This window comes from Orycteropus afer, unplaced genomic scaffold (assembly GCF_000298275.1).
Source record: "Orycteropus afer afer isolate SDZICR_OR568_19922 unplaced genomic scaffold, OryAfe1.0 scaffold00418, whole genome shotgun sequence".
In the NCBI taxonomy this organism is placed as follows: Eukaryota; Metazoa; Chordata; class Mammalia; order Tubulidentata; family Orycteropodidae; genus Orycteropus; species Orycteropus afer.
The window spans coordinates 259678-275324 of NW_006922005.1; positions in this window are offsets into that span (position 1 = coordinate 259678).

Sequence of the window (15647 nt, forward strand, 5' to 3'; positions counted from 1 at the left end):
ATTTCCCATTTTAATTCTTCTGCAACTGAGTAGGTTTTGAGTAGGGTATTATTTAATTTCTTTATATTTCATTTTTGCCCTGATCTTCCTATTATTGATAACTTATTTCACTGCCTTGTGATATGAGAAGAAGCTTTTTAGTATTTCAATGTTTTTAAATTTACTGAGCCTTTGCTTTGTGGCCTAACATGATCTGTTCTGGAGAAAGATCCATATGCAATAGAAAAGAACGTGTATTGCATTTTAGTTGGGTGGAATGTTCTGTATAGGTTTATAAGATCAAGTTAGCTGATAGTGTTGTTGAGATTTTCTGGTATATCTGTTGATTTTCTTTTTGGTTTATGTGTCCTTCACTGAGAGTGGTATGTGAAAGTGTCCTAGTACCATTGTGGAATAGTCTATTCCTCTTTCTAATTCTGTTAATGTTTACTTTATGCATTTTGGGGCTCTTTCATTGGGTGTGTGGACTTTTATTTAGGTTACTTCCTCTTCCTTGATGGACCTTTTTATCATTCTCTATCACCCTTCCTTGTCACTAATGCTGCTTTTTGCTTTGAAGTCTATTTTCTCAGAAACTGATATTGCTACTCCTACTCTTTTTGGTTAATATATTTTTTTATATATTTCTTTTTTTTTTGGTTATATATTTTTTTCCAGGAGCTCTGGTAGCATAGTGGCTAAAGCACTTGACTGCTAACCAGAAGGCTGGCGGTTCAAACCCACCAGCCACTCCTCGGAAGGAAGGTTGGGCCATCCTACTTCCATAGTGATACTGCCTCGGAAACCCAAGGAGGGGTCGCTATGAGTCGGGGTCGACTTGCGGTACATAACAACAACGACAATATTTTTTTCCACTCTTCAATTTTTATACAATTTTTTTTATCTTTGTTTCTATGTGTGTAGGCAGTATACTGATCCGGTCTTGTTTTCTTATCTATTCTGACACTTTCTTTCTTTTGACTAATTTATTTCATCCATTCACGTTCAGTGTAATTAACGATAGGTGTGTGTTATAGATTGATGTCTCTGGTTCTCTATTTTCATTCTTGTAAGCTTATTTTAATATTGAGAATTCATTTTGTGGGTTGATTTCTTGTTGATATTGTCACGTGTCTTAATCTTAGGTGGTTGTCTTCCATTGTTGGTTTTCTGTCTGCATTTCTTGTAAGGTTGGTCTTGATTTTATGAAGTCCCTTATTATCTGTTTATCTGGAAATGTCCTAATTTGACCATCATATTGGGGTGACAGTTTTGCTGTATATATAATTCTTACTTGGCAGTATGGTTCTTTCAAGATTTTGTAAATGTCATCCCATTGTCTTCTGGAGGGTGTGGTTTCTGCTGAGAAATAAGAACTAGTCTTATTGGCTACATTTTGTAGGCAACAATTCATTTTTCCAGAATTGCTTTCAAGATTTTTTCTCTATTTTTGGTTTTGGAAAGTTTAATGATGATATATATGTCTTGGTGAATTTCTTTTTGGTTTATGCTGTAGGGGATTCTTTGAGTTTCTTGGATGGACTTTGATCCATCTTTTATGATATTGGGAAAGTTATCTGCTATTAGGTATTCAATATATATATATATTTTTCCCCTTTGCCTCTTCTTATTCTGGGATTGCAATCACATGTGTGTTATTTATCTTGTTATTTTCCTACTAGATTCTTAGGATGTGTTCATTTTTTTTTTCATAATTTTTCTTATTTTTTCCACGTGCAAACTGTGGTGAAAGTATTTGTCTTCTAGCTGGATAATATTATCTTCAGCCATTCAGTACTACTCTTTGGTCCTTCCAGTGTGTTATCTCTGTAATTTTGGTGTTAAACTTTTGGATTTCTAATTCCGTTTTTGTATGATTTCTAATTGTCTACTTATTTTGCCATTTTGTTCTTGTATTGTTTTTCCTAGTTCTCCTAGGTTATTGTCTGTCTTTCCTTGCCTTTGTTTCTATTTTCCTTGAGCTGTTGGAAGGATGTATGTGTGTGTGTGTGTGTATTTGTTCTGGTTACCTAGTGCCACTCTGACAGGAATATACCACAAATGGGATGGCCTTAACAAAGAGGAGTTTATTCTCCTACAGTTTGGAGTCTTTAAGTCCTAGTTCAAAGTGCCAGGCTCTAGGGGCTGAGTGAAAGTCCCTTAACCTTGGCATTCAGTTCTGCTTCCTACTCCCACCCCACTGGAGCTATAGGCTTTTCTTCACTGAGACAGCTGCTGGCTGCTGAGGCTGAGAAGCCCAAGGTTGACAAGTAAAAAGGCACAGTCCCAATGTTACCAAACCACATGGCAGGCCATTAATTCAAGTCCATTTTAAGTCCCAAGGTTGGCAGAGCCTGGCAGGCTGCTGACCAACAACATGGCTACAAGCAGTGTCCAAGAGTGCCATAAGCTAGAGATCATTCCTCAAGGCTTTTGCTTATATAAGGGAAGCAGACTACATTCCCCAAGGCAGCTACTCAGCTGATCATAGCAGATCCCACCATGGAGTTGATTACCAGTTTCATCATGGGAAATACGACATCCAGCTGCCCAGCAACTTAACCAGGCCCAGGTTCAGTTCACAAACTGAACTACCACCATATATATATATATATGTACAACCCCTCTTTGGGTTTCCAAGACAGTATCTCTGCAGAATTAGATTGCCCAATCTTCTTTCTGAGGAGTGTCTGGTGGGTTTGGACCACCAGCCTTCTGGTTTCCCTTTGGCAGTACACCACAAGAGTTCCCAATGTGTGTGTGTGTGTGTGTGTGTGTGTGTGTGTATATATATATATATATATTTCCTTAGCAAGTAGGTCTATTACCTGTTCTTCATCTATCAGGATTCCTAGTTCTTTATTTTGGTCACTCACTTCTCTTGTTTCTTTGTTTGCATTGAAGTCTGTTCTAAGACATTTTGGTGTTTGAGTTTATTTTATTAGCTTCTTTTTTGTGGGGTTTTGTTTTGGTTTTGAATATTTGTTTAACTTTGCTATGATATATCTGGGTGGATGGGATTGGCAGGTGTGCTTCCTTTGTTGTTAGTTTAACAGCACTAGGGTGTTCCCCACATGTCTCTGAGTTGGTGTAGTAACTGGTGGTAACGTGAGTGTAGATCTCTGTTAGTCATGACTTGGAGCTGTGAGTGGGATGAGGAGCTGTTATCCAAAATCTTTTGTTTTTCCAGTGGTGCAGGATTGGGTGGTGGTGGTCTCACATTTGATGGGGTGGTAGGCATTACGTGTGTTAGGGGTCGCTGATTAGTGGTGTTTTGGTTACCTTTAGTGCCACTCTGATAAGAATATACCATAAATGAGATGGCTTTAACAAACAGGAGTTTATGCTCTTACAGTTTGGAGGCTTTAAGTCAAAGTTCAAAGGGCCAGGTTCTAGGGGCTATGTGAAAGCCCTTCAGCTCTGCATCTGGCTCCTAGCCCACTGAAGCTAGAGGCATCTCTCCATTCTGGCACAGCTAGCTACTGAAGCTGACAAATCCAAGGTCTACAAGTGAAAAGACACAGTCCTGGTATTACCAAACCACACAGCAGGCCATTGATTCAAGTCCATCAAAAGTCCCAAGATCAGCAGAGCATGATAGGCTGCTGAACAATGACTCGGCTACATGCAGAGTCCAAGTGTGCCATCAGCTAGAGACCATCCCTAAAGCTGTTTCTTATTTATGGAAGGCAGATCACATTCCTAAAACAGCTACTCAGCTGCTTTTGGTAGATCCCACCATGGAGTTGATTGCTAGTCTCATCATGGGGAATAACTACTACCAGCTACCTAGCCATTCAACCAGGCCCAGTCAAATTAAAACAAACAACCATAACAACCATAAGTGGAAAATTAATGTCTCCATTAGATGTAGCAGGGACAAAAAAGAATGAAAAAATAAAAACAAAAGAAGGTGGATGAGAAAGATGGGTAAAGATAAAAGAAGAGGAAGAGGGAGAAATAGACAAATAAAGAGTAGGCTTCAGTAAAGGAAAAAGGAGCAAAGAAGAAAAAGGGAGGATTTTGTGGGAGCTATGACTCAACAGCACATAACAACAATGAATAGCTAGCAGCAGTAATAGAAGAGGCTGTGACATGATTCACAGGAACTTGCATGCCCTGGGGTGGAGGAAGCCTGATGCTCATGTACATGTCTCTGACAGAGGAGGTAGTAGTGACATGCTCCTTTGATCAGAGGTAAGGAGCACTGTCAATGATTTAGGTATAGATTGAATGAGCCTTAGGGAGAATGAGCTACAGGCACTGATTCTGTCTTCTTGGGGCACAGCATGATGGCTGTCTGGGCTGCTGTTGGGAGAAGGCATTCAAGAAACTGGGTGGGTGTGATGTGGACAGGGCCTATCTCTAGCCACAGGTTTAGTAGGAGTGAGAAGAGAGCTCACCTCTTGTCACTTGGAAGGTGTAGCTAAGAAATGGGTGAAGCCTCTTCAATCCCAATTTATTGGTGTGGGCCCAGTGCACTTCTGGGCATATACAACCAATTATCCAGTTCCTGCCCAGACTTAATCAAATTGGGGGCTACCAGATTCCAGCATCTTGAACCACCACCCCATAAACCTTTTCCTTCTCAGGGATCCTCAGCCCAAATGTCCTCCAAATCACTGGCTCCTTCCTTGCTCTGCAGTCCACTTGTGCTGCTGGAAATCTTGCCCATTAACTAGTACCTTCATCTTGTGGTTCCAACTTGTATTCTGTTTACCTTGATTCCTTTCAAATCTGCCCACTCTGTCCCAGTGTACTTTGTGTGAAATTTATTTCTCCTTGAGCTTATATGATGCCTTTTGCATCTCAAATTGGACATTTTCCATCACCCACTCATTTCTTCTCACTCCCCAGACACTGCCCTTGCCCTATCTCTCTTTCTAGTCAGTGCTCAATCCAATTATTTATCTTCTCATTAATTCTCATGGTTTCAGGATTATTACCTATGTTTAATTCTGTTTTTCAAGGTCTCTGTGTAGAGGTATTGGACAGAGTGTGTCACTAGGAAGACAACTTTTCCACACCCCCTTTCCCCCAGTTCATTTCAACCCCTTGAAATTAAATGCTCAAATTAGAGGCAGAAAAAAAGATTGATGAATGTGATATTTCTTAATAGCATTTCTTATATGTCATGTAACATTTCTTTTAAATATGTATTTAGGTCAAAACTCAAAATCAAACTTGCTGCCTTCGAGTCAGATCTGAATCATAGTAACCCCTCCTTGGGTTTCCAAAGCAGCACCACTAAGGAAGTAGATTGTTCAATGTTCCTTCCGAAGAGTGGCTGGTGGGTTTGAACCACTAGCCTTCTGGTTAACAGTCAAATGCCTTAGCACTATGCCACCAGATCGCTCATATTTAGGTCACTGTGGGCTAATTTCTTTTCCAAAGGTGCAGGATTCCCCCACACACAATATTATGGTAAATTTTCTTCCTTGTAATATTCCTGTATCCCACCCTGTAATCCATAAACTAATTAAAACAATTGACTACAATGAGCTACAACTTTATCTATAAGTTGCTAGAAAAAAATCCTCCTGTACAAATAACCAATCTTTTCAAAGAACAGCCTGACAATGTACATTTTGTAAGCATAAGGAAAATCAATAATACAATAATGTGAATCTACAACAACAACATGTGTTATTTCATTTAATCCTCATAGTAGCCCACCAAGTTGGAACAGTTATGTATTTTTCATTATGATTACACTGATTAACATCAACTTATTTAAGAAGAAAAATTATTCCAATGGCATTAATTACAAATTACTACTTTCTTTTTAACTGCTCCTTTTATTATCTTTCCCATTTGTCTTGTTGTGTAAATAAGTAATTAACAAATATAAGCACTATAAGTACTTTTTAAAGTTTCATTATAATTGCATATAGCATCATGCATAAAAAGATGCAGAAAATTCAAATTCACAAGTAAAACTCCATTTCTTACTAATATCAGAGCCTCCAAATTTGACCAAAACAATTACTGGATTATCTTGTGGAGATTTATTTAATAATGACCACTCTAATTAATGCTACATGTATATTTCTGAATATATTTTCTTATTATTTCTTCCTATGTTGAACAAAACAGTGTGATCCAATTTGAGCTACATGCTTATTTTCTTAATTGAGATTATTCAGTGGTCTATTTAATCTTGAGTCATCTCAAGGCCACAAATAGAATGAGGTAATATATTCTACCCTCACTAGCTCAGCCTCCTTTATTTTTTATTTTTTCCAAAGAAGAAAGTTCTATGTTGTGGGAGAGACAGAAGGTCTTAGATCATAGCCATGAAACACAGGGGAGAGATCAGCCCATCTAGATGTGTGAATGTGAAATCCTATCTGTGCAGGTCACTGCCAGCATTGAAGGAGACAGGGGCACAGAGCTTGTGTAGGAACTTTACTTTTTACTTTGTCCAGTGTTGGGTGGGGAGAGGGAGGAGGAGAGAGGAGGGGAGGGAATAGCTTTTATGACCAATGCTATACATGAAATCTTTGGTATTTTACTAATCTTTCCATTGTATAGAAGCACTTTCCTTGACCAGGCAACAAGATTTCAATGGTCATGTCACCCCCCTTCAACTCTCTTTCAAACTGTTGTGGACATAGCCAGCATCCGGCCCCTTATCATCCACCACCCCTGTTCACATACCTTTATTCTTTATGAAAGCCATTTTAAGGCTTTTCCTAGTCAAAGGAAAGTGTTTTCAGGGAAAACACATTGGACAGTATATGCATTTGATCAAAGACATTTGAAGTGTGCACAAAAGCAGCCAAGTCAGAAAAAGAAAAGGACAGCTGCATAAAGATGTTATAGCTATAAAAGAGCCAGTTATAAAAGCTCTGGCTAAGTAAATGGCTAAGTTAAACAAAGCACAATTACAGCTATCCTATCCTCTTTTTCCATTCCTTTCTATCTATGTGTATAAAAAACTCACTAATTAGCATTGCATCCTTGTCCTAAATTCTAATTTCACATTTCACTTAATTTTCTTGACAGTCCTTCTTTCATGCCTGCCACAAAGAAAAATAAATAAATAAATGAAAAATATCTTTATAGAATTCTTCCACTTTCCAAAATATTTTACCCACTTTTCTATAAATGGTGTGCAATTTTATAATGAGTAAATATGAGAAAATAGATTCTAAGCCTCATAACACATTATGTTGGTATTTCTCAAAGAGTCCTTTGATTGAATAGAATTTGTTTCAAAATGGGAAATATCCAAAGATATTTAGAGATTGTTTGAATAACTTAAAGGTAGACTTTGTCATAAATTCAAGTTTAGATATAAGCCTGTGATCATTAAACAGCATTGTTCCACATTTTTCAGGAGTAAAACAAACCAACAATGGTACCTTAGTTAGTTTGTTTATGGAATACCATAAGGTCATGTTAGACTTTCTGCAAGGATATTCTTATCATTGACATACCCAGGGGAGAGTAGCATTGGTCTAGGTAACATGTAAGTTCCAAGGTAATTATAGAACACAAAGGAATAAGGTAAATTAATTATTCAAATAAGTTAAAATCTAAGAAGACAAATTCCAATGTGCAAGACAAGATAGGAAATAATAAGGTAATGCAAACACTAATTGACAAGGAAAACCCCTAGACCTCCAGTGATAGGAAACCAAAGCACAATATTAGGTAAATGAGGAAACCCTTGAGATCCAGTTAGTCTATTCTCTAAATCACACTTTCTGTATAACCTCCTTTCCTCCAGACACAAACCTATCCTGATTGATTGGGGGGATGTGGCTTGAAAAGAATGGGTTTGGAAAGGTCTGTAGATTAATTTACCTATAAAACATGATCTCCAATATAGCAACTGGAGTAACTTGAATGCACAAAGGTTACATAAAGTTTGGAGATAAAGTACAACTTTGCATAAGATACTGGAATAAAACAATTATATATCCAAGATATCTATCATCTATTGAGCTATCATCTACATATCTCATTGAAATGACTGATAATTCAAACATTCTTATAGGAAAAAATCAATAAATTCATGGGAAAAATAGCTCAGGAGAATATAATTATATAACTACATTATTTTTATTTTGTGATGTTATTCATATCATTAGCTCATGTCCTTTAACAGTTGAAAGAGATACACTAATGAAACTAGGAAAAGGCATACTGTTTCTACTCTCCTCTCAGTTTTATTCATGAAGATCTAATAGTGTCTCCAGTAAATCCAACATTTACATGTATAAGATTTTTTTCTATATTTTTCACTATTGTTTTTGAATATATTGTAGAAAATTTAGCCAAGTATATTGTGAAAATATATATTAATATAAATGTTTATATTTTGGATTTATGGTAATAACAAATACTAACTAACAAGCTTTGAATAGATCTGTGGTAAGCATTGATTTTCATATTTTGTTCAATTTTTGATATACTTTTAGCTTCCTTTCAATCTATGCAAAGAATAAATTTGCTCCTCTATTTATAGTTTTATTACTAAATATCATAATACCCAGTTTATGGGTAGACAGTTATCATGAAGATTAAATCATTTTATTTACAACTATTTTATGGTAGAATATTAAACTATTTATTTCCCCAAAATTGAAGAAATATAACATGTCAATATTTGTTATTTTTAGTAGTCCACAATTGAAAATTCACAAAGACTACCATTCTGTAGCTAGGTCAAGAATATGAGGTATCTACAATAATTATTGTTAACTTAAAATAATTGTATTTAATTATTTAAAAATGCAATTGCTTCCTCTCTACTTAATAAAGAACAGTACTGTAAACATAGTTTGTTTTTTCCCCCTTTGAAGTCTTACAAACTTATAGCAGCTCAGGGTTACCATTTGTCACAGTTTATAGTCTTGCTAAGAGCATGAGACTGAATGTATTTTATTCCTTTACAAGATACCAATTAAACCTTAGCTGCACATTTTTATTTTCCCATAATCACCTCTGTCTTGCAAGAATGATGTTTGTGTATGTGCCTGTGTTCTGGTTACTTAGTGCCACTCTGACAGGAATACCACAAATGGGATGGATGACTTTAACAAACAGGAGTTTATTCTTTTACAGTTTGGAGGTTTTCAGTCTGAGCTTAAAGTGCCAGGCTCTAGGAGCTGAGTGAAAACCTCTCAACCTTGGGTTTCAGCTCTGCCTCCTGCTCCTGGCCCCCTGAAGCTAGATTCTTTTCTTCACTCAGACAGCTGTTGGCTGCTGAGGCTGGCAAACCCAAGGTTGACAAGTGAAAAGGCACAGTCCCAATGTCATCAAACAACATGACAGGCCATTGATTCAAGTCCATTGAAAGTCCCAAGGTTGGCAGGCTGCTGAACACCAACATGGCTACATGCAGGGTTCAAGCGTGCCATAAGCTAGAGACCATTCCCAAAGCTGTTTCTTATATATAGGAAGCAGACCACATCCCTAAAGCAGCTACTCAGCTGCATGTGGTAGAACCCACCATAGAGTTGATTGCCAGCTGTCCAGCCACTCAACAAGGCCCAGCCAAATTGACACACAATCTTAAAAACAGCTTATGATTACACATACATACTAGTGCATGTATAACCATATTTACCCATATTTAGAGATAAAGATGATGAGTTTCCTTGTTAGTAGGTTTCTAGATATCTAAGAATTTAAACTTACACATTGTCTAATCACATTATGTCTCATTATCTCCTATACATCAAGTACAACTATCATTAGATTTAGAGTGTACATTGCACATACTGACTTTTCTTACAAAAACATGGCTTGAAACAGATAAAATAAAAAGAGTAACATAACAGTGGATAAATTTGAAAAACACTACGTCAAACTTGCTCATATGTAAGTTCAAGTTGAAGCTGAAGAAAACTAAAAGAATTCTGTGAAAGCATAAATATGGCTTTGAATATATCCCACTAGAATTTATACAACATCTGAAGAGTATATTTTATGCATTGAACACCAATGTCTGAAGACTATAGTTGAAGACAAGTTGTGAGATGACATCAAGAACATCATACATGAAGAAAGCAAAAGGTCATTAAAAAGACAGAAAAGGAGGAAAAGATGAAAATGGATGTCATAAGAGACTATACGATTTTCTCTTGAATGGAGAGTAGCTAAAGTAAATGGAAGAAATAATGAAATAAAAGAGGTGAACAGAAGATATCACAGGGTGACTCAAGAAGTAAAGTATTATGATGAAGTGTGCAAAGACTCAGAATTAGAAAATGAAAGAGAAGAAAGTGTTCGGCATTTCTCAAGCTTAAAGATCTGAAGAATAAATGTAAGCCTCCAGTTGCAATATTGAGGGATTCTTTGGTCAAAATATTGAAAAATTCAGAAAGAATCAAAAGCAGATGAAAGGAATACACACAGTCACTGAACCAAAAAGAAGTAGTTGATATTCAACTATTTCAAAAGGTAGCATATGATTAAAAACCAATAGTACTGGAGGAAGAAGATCAAGTTGCACAGAAGGAATTGGTGAAAAACAATGCTCCAAGAATTGAAAGAATACCCACTGAGATGTTTCAACAAAGGGATGCAGGCTGGAAGCACTTAATCTCTGGAAGATTAAACTAAATATCAAACATAATGTGTTTTTGCAGGAATTGATCAGTGTATGTTTAGTGTATCTTTTATGTTGAAGTGTGCATCAGAGTTATACCCTTTCACTATATGTATTCAACATGTATTGTTATTTCTGTTGTCATTGTTAAGTGCTGCCAAGTCAGGTGTGACTCATAATGGCCATATGTGTAATAGAATGAAACACTGCCCAGGCCTGTGCCAGCCTCAGAATCCTTACTATGCGTAAGCCCATTGTTGCAGCCACTGTGTCAATCCATCTCGTTGAGGGCCTTCCTATTTTATGTTGACCCTCCACTTTACCAAGCATGATATCTACTCTAAGGAATGGTCCATTCTGACAACATGACCACAGTAGGTCAAAAAAGTCTGGCCATTCTTCCTTATGAGGAGTATTCCAGCTGCATTTCTTCCAGGACTGATTTGCTAGTTCTTTTAGAATGCCTAAGGCATTTGAATGCTAACCAGAAGGCTGGTGGTTCAAACCCACCAGCCACTCTTTGGAGGGAAAATTGGGCAATCTACTTCTGTAGTGATACCGCCTCAAAAACCCAAGGCGGGGTCACTATGAGTCGGATCCGACTTCATGGCACTGAATTTTGTTTTGTTTTTTTATGGTTCTTTCAGTATTCTTTGGCAACACTACAACACAAAAACATAAATTCTTCAATGTTCCTTATTCATTGTCCAGCTCTCACATGCATATGAAGTGAACAAAAATACCATGGCTTGGATTAGGCACACCTTAGTCTTCAAAGAGACATCTTTGCTCTTCAGCATGTTAAAGAGGTCTTTTGTAGCAGATTTGCCTAGTGAAATACGTCTTCTGATGTCTTGACTGCTGCTTCCATTGTGTTGATTGTGGAAACAAGTAATAGGAAATCTTTGACAATTTCAATCTTTTTTCCATTTATTGTGATGCTGCTTATTGACCCAGATGTGAGGATTTTTGTTTTCTTTATACTGAGTTGTAATCCATACTGCAGACTCTAATCTTTAATCTTCATCAGTGAGTGCTTCAAGTCATCCTCACTTTCAGCAAGCAAAGTTGTGTTGTCTGCATATCATAGGTTGTTAAGGAACCTTTCTCCAATCCTGATCCCATGTTCTACTTTCTGTAGCCCAGGTTCTCAGATTATTGTTCAACATACAAATTGAATAAATATGATGAAAAATACAACCTTGACACACTCCTTCCTGATTTAAAACCATGCAATATCCTCTTGTTCTGTTAGAATGACAGCCTCCTGGTCTATATACAGTTTCCTCGTGAGCACATTAAATATTCTGGAATTACCATTCTTCTCAATGTTATGCATAATTTGTCATGATATACACAACTGAATGCTTTTACATAGTCAATAAAACACAAGTAAACATCTTTCTGGTATTCTTTGCTTTCAGCCAAGTTCTCTTCTGAATGCAGCTTGCATTTCTGGAAGTTCTCTGGCAATATATTGCTACAACCATTTTTGAATTATTATCAACAAGATTTTACTTGTGAGTGATATGAATAATACTGTTTGATAATTTCCACATTCTGTGAAATCACCTTTCTTTGGAATGGGTACAAATATGAATCTCTTTCAGTCAGTTGACCAGGTGTCTGTCTTTCAAATTTCGTGGCATAGACATGTGAGTGTCTCCAGCATGGTATGTGTTTGCTGAAACATCTCAATGAGTATCCTGTCAATTCTTGGACCCTTGTTTTTTCACCAATTCCCTCAGTAAAGCTTTGCTTCTTCCTTCAATACCATCCTCTCTTGATCATATGCCACCTCCTGAAATGAGTGAATATCAACCAATTCTTTTTGTTACAGTGACTCTGTATATTCCTTCCATCTTCTTTAGATATTTCATGCATCTATTCATATTTTCTCCATAGACTCTTTTAATATTGCAACTCAAGGCTTAATTTTTTTCCTCAGTTCTTTCAGCTTCAGAAATGCTGAGTGTGTTCTTCCCCTTTGGTTTCCTAACTCCAGGTCTTTGCACATTTCATTATAATAATTGACTTTGTCTTCTCTAATTGCTCTTTGAAATCTTCTGTTTGGCTCTTTTGTCATTTCTTCCATTTGCTTTAGCTACTCTCTGTTCGTGATCCAGGAACTTTGGACTTGCTAGCTTCTATAAGTGTTAGGCCAGCCACGGTTGTCTGTGATCCCGGATCCCTGCACATTTCCAGGAAAGCCACTGCGCAGAATCATAACATTAGAACTAGAAGATATCCCACTAATCCCAAAGATACTCCGGACCTGGATGCCTGAAAAGGTGCGATATTCCCCTTGTTACTTTTATACACCACACCAACTTGGTGAATGGAGGTTCAGCCATCCTCCACTCCCACCAACCTCTGGTCTCGCAGGAACTCCATCCCAATCTGTGTGCTCGGATGGAGCCTGGGTGCCCGGCCCTGCCCTCCCCCGATTTCTTTTCCTCTTCATTTTATGGTTTTTAGTTTGCTTGCTTTTGTCTGTTTTAAAAGTACTACTATTATTAATACTTTTGTCCTTTTTACTATTATTCTTTATTCTTCCCCTCCCAGGTCCTAGTTTTAAGCCTTTTTTCTTTTCCCTGTTCCTGGTTACAAATTTTTTTTTCTTCTTTTTTTCTCATGGCTAATCTCATTCCTCATTTTTCTTTTTGCATTTTTCCCATTTTTCTTCATTATTCTCCTCCTCTGCCTTTTTTCTCTTATTGTCCTATCCCCAGATATTGCAGGTTTTCTTGTTTTTTTTGTTCAAGTTCTTGTTTGTCCAGAGGGTGCAACCATTTTGAATGTTTACAAATGGCAGCCATTTTGGATATTTAAAGTGACCGAGGGACAGCCATTTTGAATGTTTACAAGTGGTGGCCATTTTGGATATTTAGAGTGACCAAGGTGCAGCCATTTTGAATGTTTATAAGTAGTGGTCATTTTGGATATTTAAAGTGACTGAGGGAGCAGTCATTTTGAATGTTTACAAGTGGTGGTCATTTTGGATTCTAAAGTTATAACATTCTTATTCTGATTCCAGGGACCTAAGAACAGGCAGCAAGGTGGGAAGCAGGGAGAGGACAAAAAAAGGGACCTACAAACAGGCAGCGAGGTGGGCAGCAGGGCAAGGACAGAAAAGGCAAAGCAGACTTTGGAAAATGGAAAAGCTCAGTATCTTCAGCCAAAATCAGGCCAGGAGCTGATTGTGGAACAGACCATCAACTGCTAATATACAAGTTCAACTTGAAGTTAAAGACAATTAAAACAAGCACACGAGAGCCAAAATACAATCTAGAATATATCTCTCCTGAATTTAGAGACCATCTAAATGGATAAGATTGAGGAGTCAGCCACAAGGACCCAGGTGAAGATAGGGCACCCAGGCCACGCTGCACAAAGAGCAAGGCGGGAAGGCAGGGAGAGGAAAGAAAAGGGAAAGGGGATAGGAACAGATCCAATAGCTAAGGGAGACAACCTTGTCTGTTGGTTTATCCTACTGTTGTGACATGTTGCTGTGAGTCATGAGGCTGTGCCACTGGTGTTTCAAACCCAGTGGGGTCCACATGGTACACAGGAATCAGCCCAGCTGGCAGACTGAGACAGACTGGGAAGAAGGAGGAGGCCATCCACTTCTCAAAGAATTGGTCAGGGAAAACCTTATGAATATCAGAGAAACACTGTCTGATACATTACTGTGCAACTTTATGAATAGTACAGAAATATTGTCCAATACAGAGGAGGAAGATGAGTCACTTAGCTTAGAAAGCTCTCAAAGCAGGACGGGGCAAGAGCTGCATTATCACAGTAAGATCAGCCTTACTCACAGAGATAAAGTAAAGCTTTCGAGACCTCCATTTGCTGACAGGGCACCACTCAAATTGAGGAGAAACAGTGGCAAACATTCATTAATAATCGGAATATGGAGTATACGAAGTATGATACTAGGAAAATTGGAAGTTGTCCAAAATGAAATGGAACACATAAAGACTGATATCCTAGGCATTAGTGAGCTGAAATGGACTGGTTTGGTCATTTTAAATCAGACAACCATAAAATCTACTATGCCAGGAATGATAGTTTGAAGAGGAATGGTGTGGCATTTATCATCACAAAGGATGTTTCAAGATCTGTCCTGAAGTACAATGCTGTCAGTGATAGGATAATATCCATACACCTACAAGGAAGACCCGTTAATATGACTATTATTCAAATTTATGCCCCAACCACCAAAGCCAAAGATGAGGAAATTGAAGATTTTTATCACCTTCTGCAATCTGAAATTGACCAAACTTGCAATCAGGATGTGTTAAATATCACTGGTGACTGGAATGCAAAAGTTGGAAACAGAGAAAAATCACTGGTAGTTGGAAAATTTGGCCTTGGTGACAGAAATAATGCTAGAACTTGCATGGCAGAATTTTGGAAGACCAACGACTTGTTCATTGCAAGCACCCTTTTTCAACAAAAGCAGCTGTACATGTGGACTTCATCAGATGGAACACACAGGAATCAGATTGACTACATCTGTGGCAAGAGGCGATGGAAAAGCTCAATATCTTCCGCCAATATCAGGCCAGGTGCTGACTGTGAAACAGATCATCAACTGCTCATATGCAAGTTCAACTTGAAGTTAAAGACAATTAAAACAAGTCCAAGAGAGTCAAAATATGATCTAGAAAATATCTCTCCTGAATTTAGAGACGATCTAAAGAATAGATGTGATGCATTGAACACCAATGACCGGAAACCACATGAATTGTGGGATGACATCAAGAGCATCATCCATGAAGAAAGCAAGAGGTCACTAAAAAGAGCAACAAAAGAAGTGAAGACCAAGATGGATGACAGAAGAGAATCTGAAACTTGCCCTTGAACGGAGAGTTGTTGTTGTTGTTGTTAAGTGCCATCAAGTCATTTCCGACTCATAGCAACCCCATGCACAGCAGAACAAAACACTGCCTGATCCCGTGCCAGCCCCATAATCCCTCCTATACTTGAGCCCATCATTGCAGCCACCGTATCAATCCATCTTGTTGAAGGCCTCCCCCTCTTTCATCGACCCTCCAACCCACCAAGCATGACATCCTTCTCCAGGGAATGGTCCCTT